Genomic DNA, 16,277 nt, shown 5'->3' with positions numbered 1-16,277 from the left:
CATTACATCACATCCTGGCTCCACCCCTATGTGGGTGGAGCACTGACACCATCAATCCAAGCACTATACAATGAACCATCACATATGAACAATACAAACTCATGAGGCCTGGGGGACACAAACATAAACCATGACATGCTGGGTTACAGGTGGTCAGCCTGAATGAGGTTAACATTCCTAGCTAACATTCACCATTCCAACTTTCTAGTGATCTCCAGTCCACGGAGAGCTAATGTCTTTTGTGATTTCTTGAGATTTTTCTACCTTTCTGAGGAAATCCAAACTACTTGTTGATTTATTTAAGATTTTGAGCCAAAAAAGTATATTACATATAAAAATACCTGTTTTCCAAAGATTCTCAGTCTAGTTGAGATCACAAGAAGACCCAGAAAAAGATTTCCTAATACAGATAACTGGTAACTGCTGAATGAATGGTAATGACTAAATGCTTAAAGATTCCATGAATGGTGAAATCAGTCACAGGTGCAGTGATTCAAGATGTTTTCATTAATGATGTGGACTTTCATAGGTGCATAATGGTCAGTGCTTCTGTTTTCTTTTTCTCTGATCACCTACTTCTTCCATGCTAGTCTGACTTCTGCTCTCTGCCACTCTCTGAATTAAAGCCTTAGTATAATCCCACTTCTGTATGGTTTACTCTTACATCTCCAGGACAATGTCTAACCCACCATGAGTGTAAAATAAACATGACTTGAACAAAAATGGTTTGTTACATTTGAGTTGGAGAAAATCTTGCACACCACATATTTTATACTAAGATCCAGAGGAGCTGAAGGATTAGTCCATGATCACGTCTGCAGGATTAGCAATTGGAATCCACAGGCTGAAATTCCTGGTGACCTGATTCCAGGTATAGTGATGTTTTCACCATCTCTTTTTCCCCTCTACTTATGTTCAAACTAAACATAGATTTCATGTCCTGTCCAGCAGTCATCTTTGTACCAATAGGAGACTAAATTCACTTACCTGGCTTTTGGCTTTATAGTGACCCAACTCCTTTTATTATTAATCAGTAGCCAATGCTATTTTAGAAAAGAAACTCGGGTCCAGCAGGCATGTTCCTATCTTACTTCTCTGCAGGATTCTTTGCAGAGAAAGAGAGAGAGAAAAGAGGCAAAATGAAACAAAAGCCAAAAAGGACCAAGCTATTATATAACTGACATAATTGAGTTACCAAGGATAAAAAGGACTCTGGTGGAGGACAGTAATTATTTTCAAGATTAAAATGAAAGAGCTAAAATATTTTAACTTTTATGGAATAAATAGTAACAATGCATCTGTACTATTTACTCATTATAGAACATGGGAGGCAAATTTTTTTCTGGGGTGCCATTTATGTTAAAGTATAGACAGTAAAAATCACTGAAGCTAAGTAGAACTGTCAGTTTAATGCTCATGGGAGGAAATGATTTTAAACTTATAAGAGTTCAAAAAAGAAAGCAAAATATGTCCAATGGAACAACTTTATTGACCACCAAGGATGCTGAGCTGCTAAAAATCACATGACAATAGGCTACTTCCCCATGGCACAGTGATCAGTAGAACATCCTTAATTGAGTTTGGATGTATATGAAATCCAACAAAGCATGGCTTATTTTTCTATAACAACATGAATTTGTTCAGAAGACTGGACAGGCACAATGGAGCAGCTCAAAGAAGTCAGTATTTCTGCCACACTCAGAATGTGATCCTTGTCTTCATCATCAGATTATGCCCATTTTTCAGGCAAGAGGCAGAGAAGGGAAGAGCAAAATGATCATAGTGACTTATCAGAAAAGTGATCCTTTTCTTAGAAGCCTTCTCTGTGCATCTGACTGATCAGAAAATTATGCCATTTCTACTTCCAATAGAAAACTTTTTTGATTTTTAACAGGACATATGGCTAATCTGGACAGTGTTATTAGTGAAGACAAAAATGGATTTGTGGTAAACAATAGGGAGTTTAGGAATTAGGAAGGCTCTCTGCCAAATGGCTCCTAACTAATACAGAAACTGGGCTGTCCCAAACCAAATAGCACATGGCCTTTCTTCCATGTTAAATGAGGCTTTACCATGCCACATGTGTGTCTTAGACATTAGAACAGACACAGAAAACATCACTTCTACACTACTGTACTTCCTGTGTGCTCAGCAAAGAGAAGGACTTCAACCAACAGGTAAGAATTGATGACAATTTAGATAGTATAATAAGATCATAGAGAGGTTTTAAATGAAAGAGAAAGAAAGAAAGAAAGAAAGAAAGAAAGAAAGAAAGAAAGAAAGAGAGAAAGAAAGAAAAAGAAAACCATTAACCTCTCTGCTCATTTTCCCACCTAGGGTACCATCCAAGATCTGCCACAGGAATGCCTGATGTTGAGAAATACTGATCGAGATTTTACCTCTTCTAGAGAACATCTCTGCTTGTTAGGAAAGATCTTGAACACACTGCCTTGGAATTATTACTTCCCTGTATTTCTATCTAGGCTCAAGTTGTGTTCAAATATCTGAGTTACAGAAATGCAGTCCTCTCTAAGACTATCTTTCCTCAAACTCCCCAAGCACTCCACACTCCTGTTGCTTTCACAGTCCTCACTGCAGTAGCAATTGTGTTTGTGTTTGTGCTCTCTTAAAATTTTGCCCCCAGAAATCCACACAACTCTTATTGAACAAGAGGTCATGTGAATCATAGTCCTTACTAGTTATGCTCCTAGTGAGCAGGTAATTTGGTTGGGATGGTATTTGACAAAAGGCTTTTCAAATCGAGCACCATAATTACATCCTCCCAACTCCTCTCCTCTGTAATGTACTCCCTCCTCTCCCGCCCTACCCTCCTACATACATACTGTCTTCTAGAATTCCACTCCCTGAAGTCCTCCATCATGAAATTTTTATTTCTGCTTCTTTCAATAAATTGTTCAGACAAAAATATTCCTGAAGCAGGGTTGCTGTGACTGAGGATGAGTAAAAGTTTAAAGTTAAGAAGGTTAAGAACCTTACTGAAGGTTAAGAAGAGAAATTTCTGAAAGTGATTTGCAGCTCTAGCCAACTTCCCAAGGCCTGCTCTTCACAGGAGAAACTCTGGCTTCCTTATTTAGCCCCATTTTCTCTACAACATCCTCCCCACTCCTTGCTTGGTATCAAGGTAACTCCTGAAAAACCAGAGCACCCAGAGACCGCTTGTGCCATGAAATTCTTTTAAGTCACTTTCTAAATTAGGTTCTTTTGGCATCTGTATTAATTCAAGTCACTGAGATATTATTTACTACTGTGGTGCTCAGGGCACAAAATAATGTCACATTTTCAAAGCATAAAGCCATTAAAGTTTATAAAGCACTTTCACCTAGGTTATATCCTTCGATCTTGGCAACTGGCCAGTACTCAAGGTAGCACCAGTGAATAATCATTGTTTTGTAATGATACGGATGACCCTGGGATGAGCTCACGGTAAATATGCTAGGCACAGAGATAATTCGGGGACATCTGTCTTCTGACTATTCAAAATTCTTCCCACAGTGGCATGAAAAAATAGAGAATTTCAGTTAAGGGTCATGTCATCTTTATTTGTGTTGGGCACATTTTTAAAGTTCTAATGTGTTCAGTGTGACTGGACATATAGTAGCCCAATACTGCATAGGCTATACAGAAAGCACAGTTCACAACCTGCGTGGCATGAAGGTCCAATATTTGATGAAAGAATACAATTGTACTTTCATTATACCTATGCCCCGCTGCCACATAAATCCACTAATACAGAAAACTTTTGTTGTTGCACCGTTTTGTGCAACCCTATTTGTCATGGCACAAATGTGTGCCTTATTCCTAAAAAAATTTAAGCCCTTAAAGAGCTTATTTTACTATTTATCAAGGACTTTAAACTCTAAATGGAGAATGAGAGGAGATATTAAGGATTGATATGCATAGTAATGACATCCATAGCAAAGATGTGCAGGATCCTAGCATTTTGGTAACAGATGAGTTTTGGATTCCTTTAGGGGGAGGCACGCTCACATTCAAAACTCTTGAACACTCATTTAGTAGATTTTGTTTCACAAGCCTGGTACATAATTGTTCTAATAGAAATAATTAATTTAGTTTTCCCAAGGGAAAATATTTATTGAAATCTTAGAGAGAGGAGAGAGACAGAGGGAGAGACAGAGAGACAGAGACAGAGAGACAGAGACAGAGAGAAAAAGAAAAAAACAATTGGGTGTGTAATAACTACACTCTGAAATGCTTAGGCAAAAGACTATAAATTTGATTCTAGCCTGAGCAATTTAGTGGCTTAGCAAGACTCTAATACTAAAATACAAAAAAATTAAAAAGACAAAATTTCATAGATTTAATACTATCGTAAAATTCTAGATTTCATACTATTGTAAGAAACTACAGAGGGAGGTATATATGGTTAAAAAGAAGTTAAACATATCACCATTGGTATTCCAATACAATAACTTCCACAAAAGTCACATTTGTTTTATAATAAATTCAAATCAACAGCTTAATTAGATGCAGCTTCTCTTCTCCCGAGATTCTTTAGCGTACTTACCGACAATCATTTCAGTAAATGACATGTTTCCATTATCTATTAAATAATAAATCAAGCCAGCATCCACTAAATATGTAAAGTGGTAAACTAAGTAGAGTTCTCTTGGGAACCAAGTAACCATCCTTTACCAATTGCTAGGAGAAAATTTTGTACTGAAAGACCCCAGCAAAGGAATGCGTATTGAAGGAGCAGTGATTGAAACATTTCCTTCAAAGCACAGTTAGGATTAACTTCAAGTTCACAGTGTCCAGAAACGACCACACATGGAGTCCATGGCATGAACAATGGCTGCTGTTAGCTAGCAATCCAGTGAGCAAGCAGATGCGAACCAGTGCAGCATAAGCTGGCCCGTATAGATTACAGAGCATAGAAGAGCTCGGCTAAGGCGTTTTTAATAGTTATTACATTTTATTAACCTTGAGCATATGAAATGGTACATACATAGATCTCCCCTCTCCAGGTTGATTTCTAGACATTGATTCACTGACGATGTTATTATTAGTGTTTTTATTAATAGTATTGTTGATATACTACCGCTATTAGTACTATTCTCCAAAATTTTTAGGCTACCTCAGATCAGAGAACTAGCAAAAAAAAAAAAAAAAAAAAGTGATTTTTTTCACTTTTCCTTGCAACTAGATGCCTTTAATGTAGATTCATTTAGTCTAAGTGGGCAGACACAAAAGAATAATAGAGCCATGAGAGGACTCCTCCTCCCCTCATTTTCCTGCAAATGTAGTTAATGTCAGGAGTTCTGAATTTGCCTCAAATCTAAAGCTGGAATACTAAATGCACTGTCAATTAAATGATCAATTAGTAAGTGCCTACTACATGGTAAGTGCTCAGTTCTTAGTAACCCTGAAGTGAAGAAGGATGAAGATTAGAGAAAAGCCAAAATTTGCCAACACAGGTAGACTAGAATACTGAGTTTGGCTAGAGCATTACTCCCGTTTTAGAGAAAGAAAACAAAAGCAAAGTCTTACAAGGATTTAGTTATTTTTAAAGTAATGCATCAACTCTCAAATGTGAAATTAATGTACCTTTGCTTACCCCCCATGCATGTTAAAGCAAATTAAATTCATGCCAAATCACCCAGCCAGTTCACAGCAGCACACTTTCAGTCTGCAGGATTTAAACTGATTGCTTTAAAAATGTATTCCACAAATTAGGCAGCCATGAAGTCAAATACGATCTTCTTTAATCATTTCTCCTGACATTTTTCCCCCATACATGTGACCACAGTAGTGCTCTGGATTGAATCACATCATGGAAGTGAGGGGTTTTATTCCTCTCTGCAGCTCAGACACATTAGGTATTAAACAGCTGACCTACTAAAGCCCTCCTGGCTCTAAGCAGCACAGGTGGGCTTTGCTGACCTTGAATTTCCATATTTTATTTTATTTTATTTTATTTTATCTTATTTACCATTACCAGAGAGCGAACACACGATTATGAGCTTGCAAGGCAGGTGCTTATGCCGCTGAGCCAAATCCCCAGCCACAAATCTCCATATTTTATTTTTAATGTGGGTCCATGTATTACAAAGGGGTCCATTTCTTGTTCTTATTATCAGGGATTGTACAAATGTTCTAACAAATTGCACATAAATGATGGTGGAATTGATCACAAAAAAATAATAAGGAAACAAATCCTTTTTTATCTTCAGTGGTTCTAGGTCTTTGCAGTGTGAGTTTACACCTGCATCGTGTCTTATGTAGAGCCGTTTCTGGAAGCATTGCCAGTCAGGAGTTTTGATTAAGCTTACACCCAGTTTTTAAATTCATAAGCATCACACTCTAACATCTAGAAGACCGTTGTTATGCTTGAAGTTCACATTAACACAACATGGGCTCTCAAATCCCTTCATTCACATAATGTAGTCACTGAGCTGGGATCACAGGGCCACTGCAAATGGGGTAGGCAGTTATTTTCCAAATACCACTGAGACAATGCCAAGTGTTCAAATTTACTTTGAGTCCACTAACGTACTTCATTTCTTAATTTCCCTCAAAACGCTATGGTGAAGGGTCGGGGATTTAGCTCAGTGCCATAAGCGCCTGCTTTGCAAGCGTGAGTTTGATCCCCAGTACCAAAAAAAAAAAAAAAAGCCCTATGGTGAAAAACATTCTCCACATTAGAAACTACTAAAAGGTACAGACTTTTAGGCTTGCTGGGAAGAGTTTAATAAAGGAATGAGAAGATAGCATTTATGTGATCAGAACAAGTTTTTCTTTTAAATAGATAATGAATAATCTATATGTCATTGCTTTTTGTTTTCTCATTTTTGCAATGGTGGGGGCTAAACCCAGGGTCATGGGTATGCTAAACACTTCCTCTACCACTGAGCTACGTTCTTAGCCCTAAGGTATCACCCATCTTGTTGCCACTGCCTGGTACTTGATCTTGAACACCAACACCTTTGTCTCATCTCCATAAGTATTTTACAGTAGCAATAAGAAATCTGAACGAATTATGAGCGAGCATCTATCTAAATGATGGCACAGTTTTAAAGGAATTTTTAGTTTTAATATAATGAATAAGATTGCGACAATATAATAAGCCTTACCATTTCATCTGAAAAGCCTGTGTGAATGCTCTTGATTGCCAAATGATTCAGTTGGCACTAGTGGCATTTAGTGGGCGGGACCAAGGATTCCAAACTTTGTGCAGAATCCCAGGATTCTCTCATATTCAAACTACCAAAATCACATCCCCCACTCCTGAAGCCTAGACAGTATAAGGAGGACACTCCTCTAAAATGCAGTTCCATTTAGATCTCAGTGATACATCTTTTACAAATCAGCCAAGGGTTCTTTTGCTCAATTCAAACGAACATCTCCAAGCTGCCATGCTACAAGATGGGGTCTAAAAAGGTTTTCCAAAGAGGAAATGAGAACTGACTTCCTCCCCCCAGCCCCTACAGAACAGCTTCTTTGACTTTTATCATAACAAAATAATTTAGATACTTCAGTGAGAGGCACAGGCAGGCAGATTTATCACAGATAGAAAGTAAGAACAGTAAGGAGAGGACTTCAGCTTGGGGAGTAAAAGGAAACACTGCTCTGATGATCAGACTGGGACATAAAGAAAAGCAGGTGACTAGCTTTTATGGGTTTGTGGCGGTGGACTCATACTAACACATGAGTATAGCCACACGTGTTAGGAGATTTCTTCCCTATAGAATGGATATGGATTCTCGCCTATGGAGACAGCTTAGTTTCCCCACGGCTGCTGAAATGTACATGGGGTTTGCAATAACAGATAAGGTGAGGAAACATTACATACATTATTAGCATGGGCTGATAGCAGAAAAAAAGAGTTTTCTCTATTTTTAGTGGGTAAGAAGTCATGGATTCAGCTCCAAAAATCCATGCCTCCTATTCTCTTAGGTAAATAAGTAAAACTGAATAAAAACATCTTCTATTTTGTTTGTTTGCTTCGAGACAGAGTGTTGCTATGTAAGTCAGGCTGGCCTTGAACTCACCATGTCTCAGGCAGGCCTTGAACTGGTAATAATGTTATTACCACAACCAGCTGAGTGCTGGGATTACAAACCTGAGCCACCACAACTGTTTGAAAAACAGCTTGATCAAGAAAAATCACAGGGAAAGATGACAATTCCAAGGGGGAAACATAGAAGAAGAAAAGTAAATAGAGACTATAGAATCCAGAAATTATATTAAGGTGACTAGTTAAGATAAGGTGGGAGGCAGTGGTAGCTAAAAAAATGAAAAGAAAAAAAAAAAAAAAAAGGAAAATTTAAGAGGGACAGGAGAAGTAGGAGGAAGTGGGAAGATCTCTGCTTCTATAGATTTTGGTAACCATGGTGATTGCAAGGCAAAAAAAATAAGTCATTAGATGATGGGCAAGAACTCACCTACCTCATCTACTTTTTAGCTTTTCTAGCCTTTTAATGTGAAGTTTAGAATCCTATATGATGCCAGAAAACATGCATCCTCAACAAAGAAGTGAATCAACAAACCAACAAAGCTGTCTCTTTGCTAACAATCTATGCGATCCTGTAGAAACATAATGAAGCAACTTGAGAGGAGAAATGTTTTCAAGCAAAGGTCCTTCTCAGAAATACACAAATTCAATCTCCAAAAGGAATTCAAAAGAATGAGAAAAACAACCAGATGAAAGATTGAGATTTTTTTTTTTTTTTTTTGACAGAGCAATTCCAGTCTTTATCAGGCAATGTGAATAAGCAGGGACCACAGATGGCATATTCTGGAAGCTATCAGTGAACAAAGTCGCTGCTTTCTCAATTGATCCAAGTACCTTTTATGGCTGGCTATAAGGTGAACACCAAAAATCCCAGCAAGTTAATCTGGTTTTTCCTTTACGTTGTGCTACCTGGTGCTATCTATAATCTGAAGGGCCCTTTTCAGTATTTCTGACAGCATCCTCTTTTCTTTCTCGTACTGTTTGTCTTTCTTCTGTGTAGGTGGCAACTTTTGATGAAGAAGCTGCCATTTGCAAATTCTCAGCAAGGACTTAATCAGGACAACTGTCAAATATCCCAAACCCTGTGATAGCCTTTAACTTCTGTATTTACTCATTTTACACTATTTTAAATCTGAACTGCAATGCATACGTTGTCTTTACTCAGTAGTTACTGGAATGGCTTATGAAAAATTTTCAAAGCTATACATTTCTGTATGCAATGTATAAAGATAGTCTAAAACTAAAATAAGTCACCGTTTTTTGAGTTGCTGTTAACCACCCATAGGTAAGTTTTTTTTTTTTGTTTTGTTTTGTTTTGTTTTGTTTTGGTTTGGTTTGGTTTGGTTTTTTTTGTTGTTGTTGTTTTTTGAGAAACAGCACGATACAAAAGTATGAATTTTAAGAATCAGATAAACCCTATTGAAATGCCAAATTCACACCTTCACTTTTCTAGTGAACAGCTGTGTGAGTTAGGTAGTTATTTAACTTTTGAAATTTCAGCTCTCTCTAAGAGGGACAGGAACGAAGCACAGGTGGGAGTCTTAAATGACAATCTTTACACCATATCCTTTCCTTTAAAAGTACAGTAGAAATGGGGATTCAAATTAAGCAAACCTTTTGACCTCTTTAGAATAACTCCTTAAACCTAACCACTGCCAATTTTCAAGTAAGCAGAGAAAATAGGAAACGCAATATACCAAACGCAGTATAACTTACCTTTTATTTGGTGATTCAGAAGACAGCTAATATAAAAATAGAACACAAGTGAAAGTTTGTGGCTGGTAGAATGCCAGGTAACTAACCACTAGTCTGTTTTTAAAATTATTAGCCTTTAATTATCCACATGTGGCTGAGATGCTTTCTGGACCTGCTTTAGACCAGGGCTCTTTGTCCATTATACCACGCAGGGACTTCTAAAAACACACCCCTAGGGATCCGCACACCACTGCATTAAAATCAGGTTCTCTGACCATTGGACCCAGATGTCAATCAGTTGTTTTAACTCCCCAGATGATTACAAACACAGCTAGGTTGGAGAAGAAGTGCTTCAACCAACTCTGCTGAAAAAAAAAAAAAATGTCAGTGCGCAAATGAGACACCTGGGGATCACATTAAAATGCAGCTTCTGATTCATAGGTGTACAGTGTTGGAATCCAGACCTACCTTACAAAAAGCTTCTTGGCAAGGCAGCTGCTACTGACTGCAGTTCCGGTAGAAAGCTCTGAATTCAGTGTTCACATGAATTGTCAGGCAGTTTGTGGTTTATAATGCAAGCTCAAAGAACACACAATTATACTATTATCCTTCCAATCAACCCCACCCCCAAGAAATTAGTAAGAACATGGGGCACATCATGAAGTTCAAAGCCAAACATAAACAAATTAGGTTGCATTATTCATGCAACTGTCCTTTTTCCTCAGTGCTGACATGTGTGGGGAAGTCTATGGAGCACAGACTCTGGTTCTGCTAGTGCAGCCCAAGACTATGTCTCTGAGAATTCCGCACACTTTTCATGGGGCACTAGCTGAACTCCAGAGAAAGAGCATCGGTGAAGATTCAGAATAAAAGTGCAGAAGTTTGTTCTATAGTCGAATGTGGGGAGGGTGACCGAGGTTTTCAGGAAGGACTAATCTCACTTATATTCAACTCATCTCTTGTGTGGTTTTGAGACCATTTCCAAGGGAAGGCACCAGCACAATCAAGGGCTTAGTGCTGAATCAGCCACTGCAGTGCCCACTGATTGCTTTATAGCACAAACTTGGTTTATCTCTAGCAGGAAATATGAGTCCATCGATAGCAAGACTATTTACTGTATCAGCTTTGCTGCAGCCTTTAATCAAGCCAGGATCCCAGCATGTTAAGTCCAGATCTTCTAACTTGGCTAGCGGAAACCTGGTCACCTATAAATCCTTAATTCACAGTGTCTGTTTTCTTTAGGAAGTGCTGAAGGCAACATTCTGCTATCTTAGAACTTCTCAGCAACAAATGCACTACTTTGTTCCACGCAGTTAGGACACCTACTTAAAGGATGAATAGAGAAGTTTCAATGGGAAAAGCAAGAAATAAAATGATTTCATCCTGGCTCTTTGCATACACTTCCTGCCAAATATTATTGTAGTCATTCCTGCTTTAAAGTTTTTGAGACTTACAGAAACACTTCTGGAAAAAAAGGAGTAAAGAAAATGATTGAATTGGGGGAGTAGAGGTAGAAAAGTATGAATAGGAAGCCACGGAGTTCTCAGAAAGCTATTTTCATGGTTCTAACACAAGGCTAGCAAAATTAAAGCTCACAAACATAAGGGATAAACAGATCTTAACCCCTGCCTGAGGAGTAGCAATCATCTGACAGACAATAGTAGCACTGGTTTTGCATTTTCCCCTCTTCTAAATAAAAGCAATTAAGCAGGAATTCTTGGGTATGTCCTCAAGTGGATCCCCAGAGATGTATTAGCTTTAAAATGTGGGTACAAATTACACCTGCATAGCATTTCCCCCAGAGGGAGAAGTTTCCATAGATTTCATTAAATTTTTAAAATTTCAAAACTGGAAAATGTTCAGAATTGTTCATTGCTCATTTGAAAAAGCCTTTTCTGCTTGTTCTACATAACAGGCACCATTCTGAACACTGATGATGCAGCAGTGGACAAAATGGATGTGTGTGTTGCTATGTTTTAGAAGGTGATGTTCTGGGAAGATGCAAACTATTAATAAAATAAGTAAAATAGACAGCATAACCAGACAGTGACAAGGGACGCCAAGAAGAGAAAATAAAGCAGAAAAGAAGAACAGTGAGAGCCAAGAGCAAGGGTGAAGGTGCTACTGAAGATACATTTAAGCCAAGATGGGCAAGGTGGGGGGCACATGGCAGGGTTATGTTCAGGGCCAGAGCCTCCCAGACAGAGAGGACTGCAGCTAAAAAAGCATTTCTAGCTTGTTCAAAGGCAGGGAAGAAGGCCACTGTGCCCAGCACTGAATGAAGAAGCTGGAAGAAGAGGACATGGCGAGGTGATGGGAAATGGCCATAGGTAGAGGCCGTGGGGATGACTCCTTCACTCCTCTGGATAGTACTGAGCAGAGGAGAGAGTCACTCTGGCTCACCACTTCTGAATAGCACCCTAGCTGTCATGTTGAGAATAGACTTGGAGGAAGATTGGAAAAGGCACAAATAGAGAGAGCACTGAGAAGTTAACACAATTTACATAAGAAATGATATTCGGTAGTGATGGGAGGTGGTAGGAGGTAGTTAGCTCCCAGGCACAATGTACAAGTACCAGGACTTGATACTGGATTAGATACAGAATGTGGGAGCAAGAAGATGCTAAGATGATAGCTATGAAACGCTAGGGTGATGGTGCTGCCTTTGATGGCCATGAAAATGAGGTTAGATAGAACAAAGATGCTTTAAATGGAGATAAAGAATGCCAGTTTTAAAACTGTAGTTTAAAGAAAAACACAGCTTCAGAAGGCAAAATTTACTGAACCTCAGTTTATTTTTTTTTTCTCTTCTGCCAAACACAATAAACTCTGGCAACTTACTTTCATCTGCAAATTGGCCTTTTTCTACCTGTGCATGGGTTATCTCTTTTCACTTGTAAATTGTCCTTCTTTCAGCAGATCGTATCTCAATTTAAAACACATGTAAATGGAATACATTCTAACACAACCCACCAGATGGGTAACAGGACAGACAGTAGGAACACACATCCTAAATCACTCATGGGGAAGACATTTCTGAGACCCCATAAATATACCATCTCTCCTTCCTGAGGGCTCAGACTCTATTTCTTTGAGTGTATACTGTTAAATTTAAATTTCTGTCTAATAAATCCCTTTATGACTTACTGATGCACACTGAAAATTCTTTTTCTGCTACCAGAATTCGGGAACCTGTAAATTAATTCTGGGGGTAGGGTGGGCCCATGTTCTTTATTTTAGTGGGAACTTTCTTGGGTTTCCTCTAGTGTCAGGGAGGGCCAGCAAAGTGGGCTAGGTGGAAATTGATTTCAGGATCTGCTAATTTAGAGGTACAATATCCATATGCGGAACTTTAGTAGGTGGTCACACAGAAAAATCAGAGTCCAACAGGGTTACCGGAGCTAAAGACCAGAATTTGGGTGTCAATAGCAAAAACAGTAATAATAATAATAATAATAAAATATTTAAGAGGTGACTCAATAAGGACACTAGGGAGTGAGTGCAGATGTAATTTCAAGGATTGGGGCCTGAGGCCCAACTAAGTTGTGAGATCATGGTGATGAAGAAGAGCCCAAAAAGATGGGTGAAAAGAAAAGGTTAGATGTCAGTTACAATGACACCTCACTATAATCCCAGATACACAAAAGGCTGAGGCAGGATGCTCTCAAGTTCAAAATCAGCCTGGGAAGCTTAAAGTGTACAAAAAAGTCTGTATAGGTATACAGGGTATACTGCTCAATTTAGAGCATGTGAAAAGCTCTGAGTTAAGGAAGGAAAGAAGGGAGTAAAGCAGAGAAGGGGAAAAATTGGAACTTGTGGTTTTGTGAAAAAAGTGAAGAAACTGTCACAGAAGAAAGAGTTTAAATGTGCCAGGTTGTGGGTAGATTGGGTGTTGTCAATGAGATTCAGAGAAGCGACACTGGGGAGCTTCACACAGTGGATTGGGCAGAGTGCAAAGGCTTAGAAAGAGAGGAGAGGAGGAAAAAATCCACATGGTCAGAGAAATGAAAAATAAACTGGAGGGAAACGGAAGTCCAGTATACACATATGTACACATGTAATGTGCATGCACATATGAATAAAATATATTAATTTAGAACACGTTGTATACTGTAGGAATGGTTTCACAGAGTATTGTTTACTTTTCTTAACAGATCGTACATAGATTTTTTTCCATTCTTATTGATTTATTTTTAGCCAAAAAAACAAATTACTAAAGGAAAACATTTTTATTACAACTTTCATTTTTAGTACAACTGGCCCTCTGTGTCCACAGATTTCACATCTGTGGATTCGACTAACCTTGGATTAAAAATATTTGGAAAAGAAAATTAAATCTGTACTGAACATGTTTTTCTTTCTTGTGGTTACTCCCAAACAATTCAGTATAACTATCTAGTATACACTGTTAGATGTTACCAGTAATCTAGAGAAGATTTAGCATATGTGGCATCTGGACATAGGTTAAATGCAAATATTATACCACTTAATATAAGATTTGAGCGTCTACATATTAATGTGTCTATGGACTTACTAGAAAAAAACCTTCTTCTGATAACAAAACAACAATTCATTTTACTGGCTCAAAAGTATTATGATCAGTAGTCACTCCATTTATCTTTTCTTATAAATGTGAGTCTACAGTAAATCTGTTGTATCCTATGGTCTTTATCCTCATCTTCAGGCCAAGATGATCTAATATATAGCACTATATTTACATTTCTTGGAGAGCCATAAAGAGCACAATCAGAAGACAAGTGACACAAAATCAATGTTGATCAAATTACCAAATTATAAAATTATTGTCATTGTTTTTTATTTTAATTTGTTCTGTTATGTTTTGTTTTGTCTTGTTTTGTTTTTGAGATAGGATCTTGCTATGTAGTCCAGCTTTGCTTTGAACTCACTATGTAGCCCAGGCTGGCCTCAAACTTGGGTCACTCCTCCTGCTTCAGCCTCCTGAGTGTTGGGAGATATGTGCCACCTTGACCAGCCAAAATTGTAATTCTGCTGTTTTAAAACATTGAGGGTCTTTATTAAAAGCCTTCTGATGAAAAATGCCTAGCAAAGGAGTGCATGTGCCCCTCAATACATGAATGATTTTAACCTATTCTTGCCACATTTCAATGGACAGCTTTAATGTACACAATGTACTAAAGGTAAATGTACAGATTATTTAACAATTATGAACCCTAGGATGCAATTTAGTGTTCTAGATTGAATTGTGTCACCCTAAAAGATATTGAAATCCTGACATCTACTGCCTGGATAAGTTTGAAACTAAAAGCTGCACATGATGAAGTTAAAAAGAGTCTATAGATAATAATCCATGGTACTATGTCCTAACTTTTTTTTTTTTAAGGTGAATTTGGACATAGACAGGGATGCACATGGAGAACACAGACTGTCCAACATTTATATTGCAAAGGAACATTTCAGGTGAGCAGAGGATAGGAAAGAAGAAGAATACAGTCAACTGCCATTGCTTAAACCATCTACTTCATGGCAGTTTATTATGCATGCCTTAGAAAATCAATATAATTAGTAAATTTAGTAGGTAGCATTTACTGTGTGCACATTTGAATACATTAAACAAATAAATAAAACAAATCCCACACACAAACACATAAACCTTTGTTCTTTTTTGTTGTTGTTGTTGTTGTTTTTAGTCTTGATTGGAAGTTGCACAATAAAGGAAAAATTAAAGGAATTTAAGGTACATCTTGATTATTCCAGGTACATTAAACATGTTATGTTCCTAAAACTGAATTATTTATAAAATCATAAAGGGGAAAAATCTCTTAAAATTTTATCATTATATTTTGTCTGCTAATTTCAAGATGACCACAGCAGCCTGCTCCCTGGCAAAGCCAATTTGACACCAGTGTCAACTCTTACAGGACCAGCCTTTTGTTTACAAGGAAAACTAAATTCACATTCCAGTTCACCAAATTCATCAGAGAACAAAAGAAAAATCACAATATGTGGAGATTAATTTTAGATGTATTTATGTATAGTCTGACTGGCCCAACTCTAGGTCAAAAAAATGGTACCATTTTAACATCTCCATGAAGATGTAATTCACATACTATAAAATGCATTCAATGTGAACAATTCAATGAGTTGACAGAGTTGTGATACCATCAGCACATCTAAGTTTAGAATTTTTCTTGTTCCTGAAATAAATCTTTTACTCATTGGCAATTACTCTGCATTTCCTCTCTTACTATAGATTTGCATCCTCTGGATATTTTAGACTTTTCTCTTCTGCAGTCGTCCACTATGTGATCTTTTTGTGACTTGCTTTTACATTCAGCCTAGTATTTTTAACATGCATTCATGGAACAGCATACATCTGCAGCTCATTCTTTTTTATTATTGAATAATATTTCATGGCCTGGATATGCCACAGTTTATCTGTTCAACAGTTGATGGACATTTGTGTTCCTGATAATATTTTGCTATTGTAGCAAATGCCTTTATGAACATCAATAAATACCTGTTTGAAGGACATATGTGTTCATTTACATTATACATAGGAGAGGGAGTGAAATTAGTGAGTCATATAGTAACTCTATATTTAACAAAT

General features: G+C 37.6%; 1 protein-coding gene across 2 annotated transcripts in view; it reads right to left on the bottom strand.

Annotated features, from left to right (window-relative positions):
* The window catches only part of Ctnna2 (catenin alpha 2), a 1,046,977-nt gene that overhangs the window by 271,072 nt on the left and 759,628 nt on the right, over nucleotides 1–16,277 (bottom strand). The gene's annotated exons all lie outside the window — the stretch shown is intronic.

This window comes from Cavia porcellus, unplaced genomic scaffold, assembly GCF_034190915.1.
Source record: "Cavia porcellus strain 051 isolate PalLab524CR breed Dunkin Hartley unplaced genomic scaffold, mCavPor4.1 scaffold_18, whole genome shotgun sequence".
In the NCBI taxonomy this organism is placed as follows: domain Eukaryota; kingdom Metazoa; phylum Chordata; class Mammalia; order Rodentia; family Caviidae; genus Cavia; species Cavia porcellus.
Note: the sequence above shows the minus strand (reverse complement) of the source record. Positions and strands in the feature narration are given on the sequence as shown.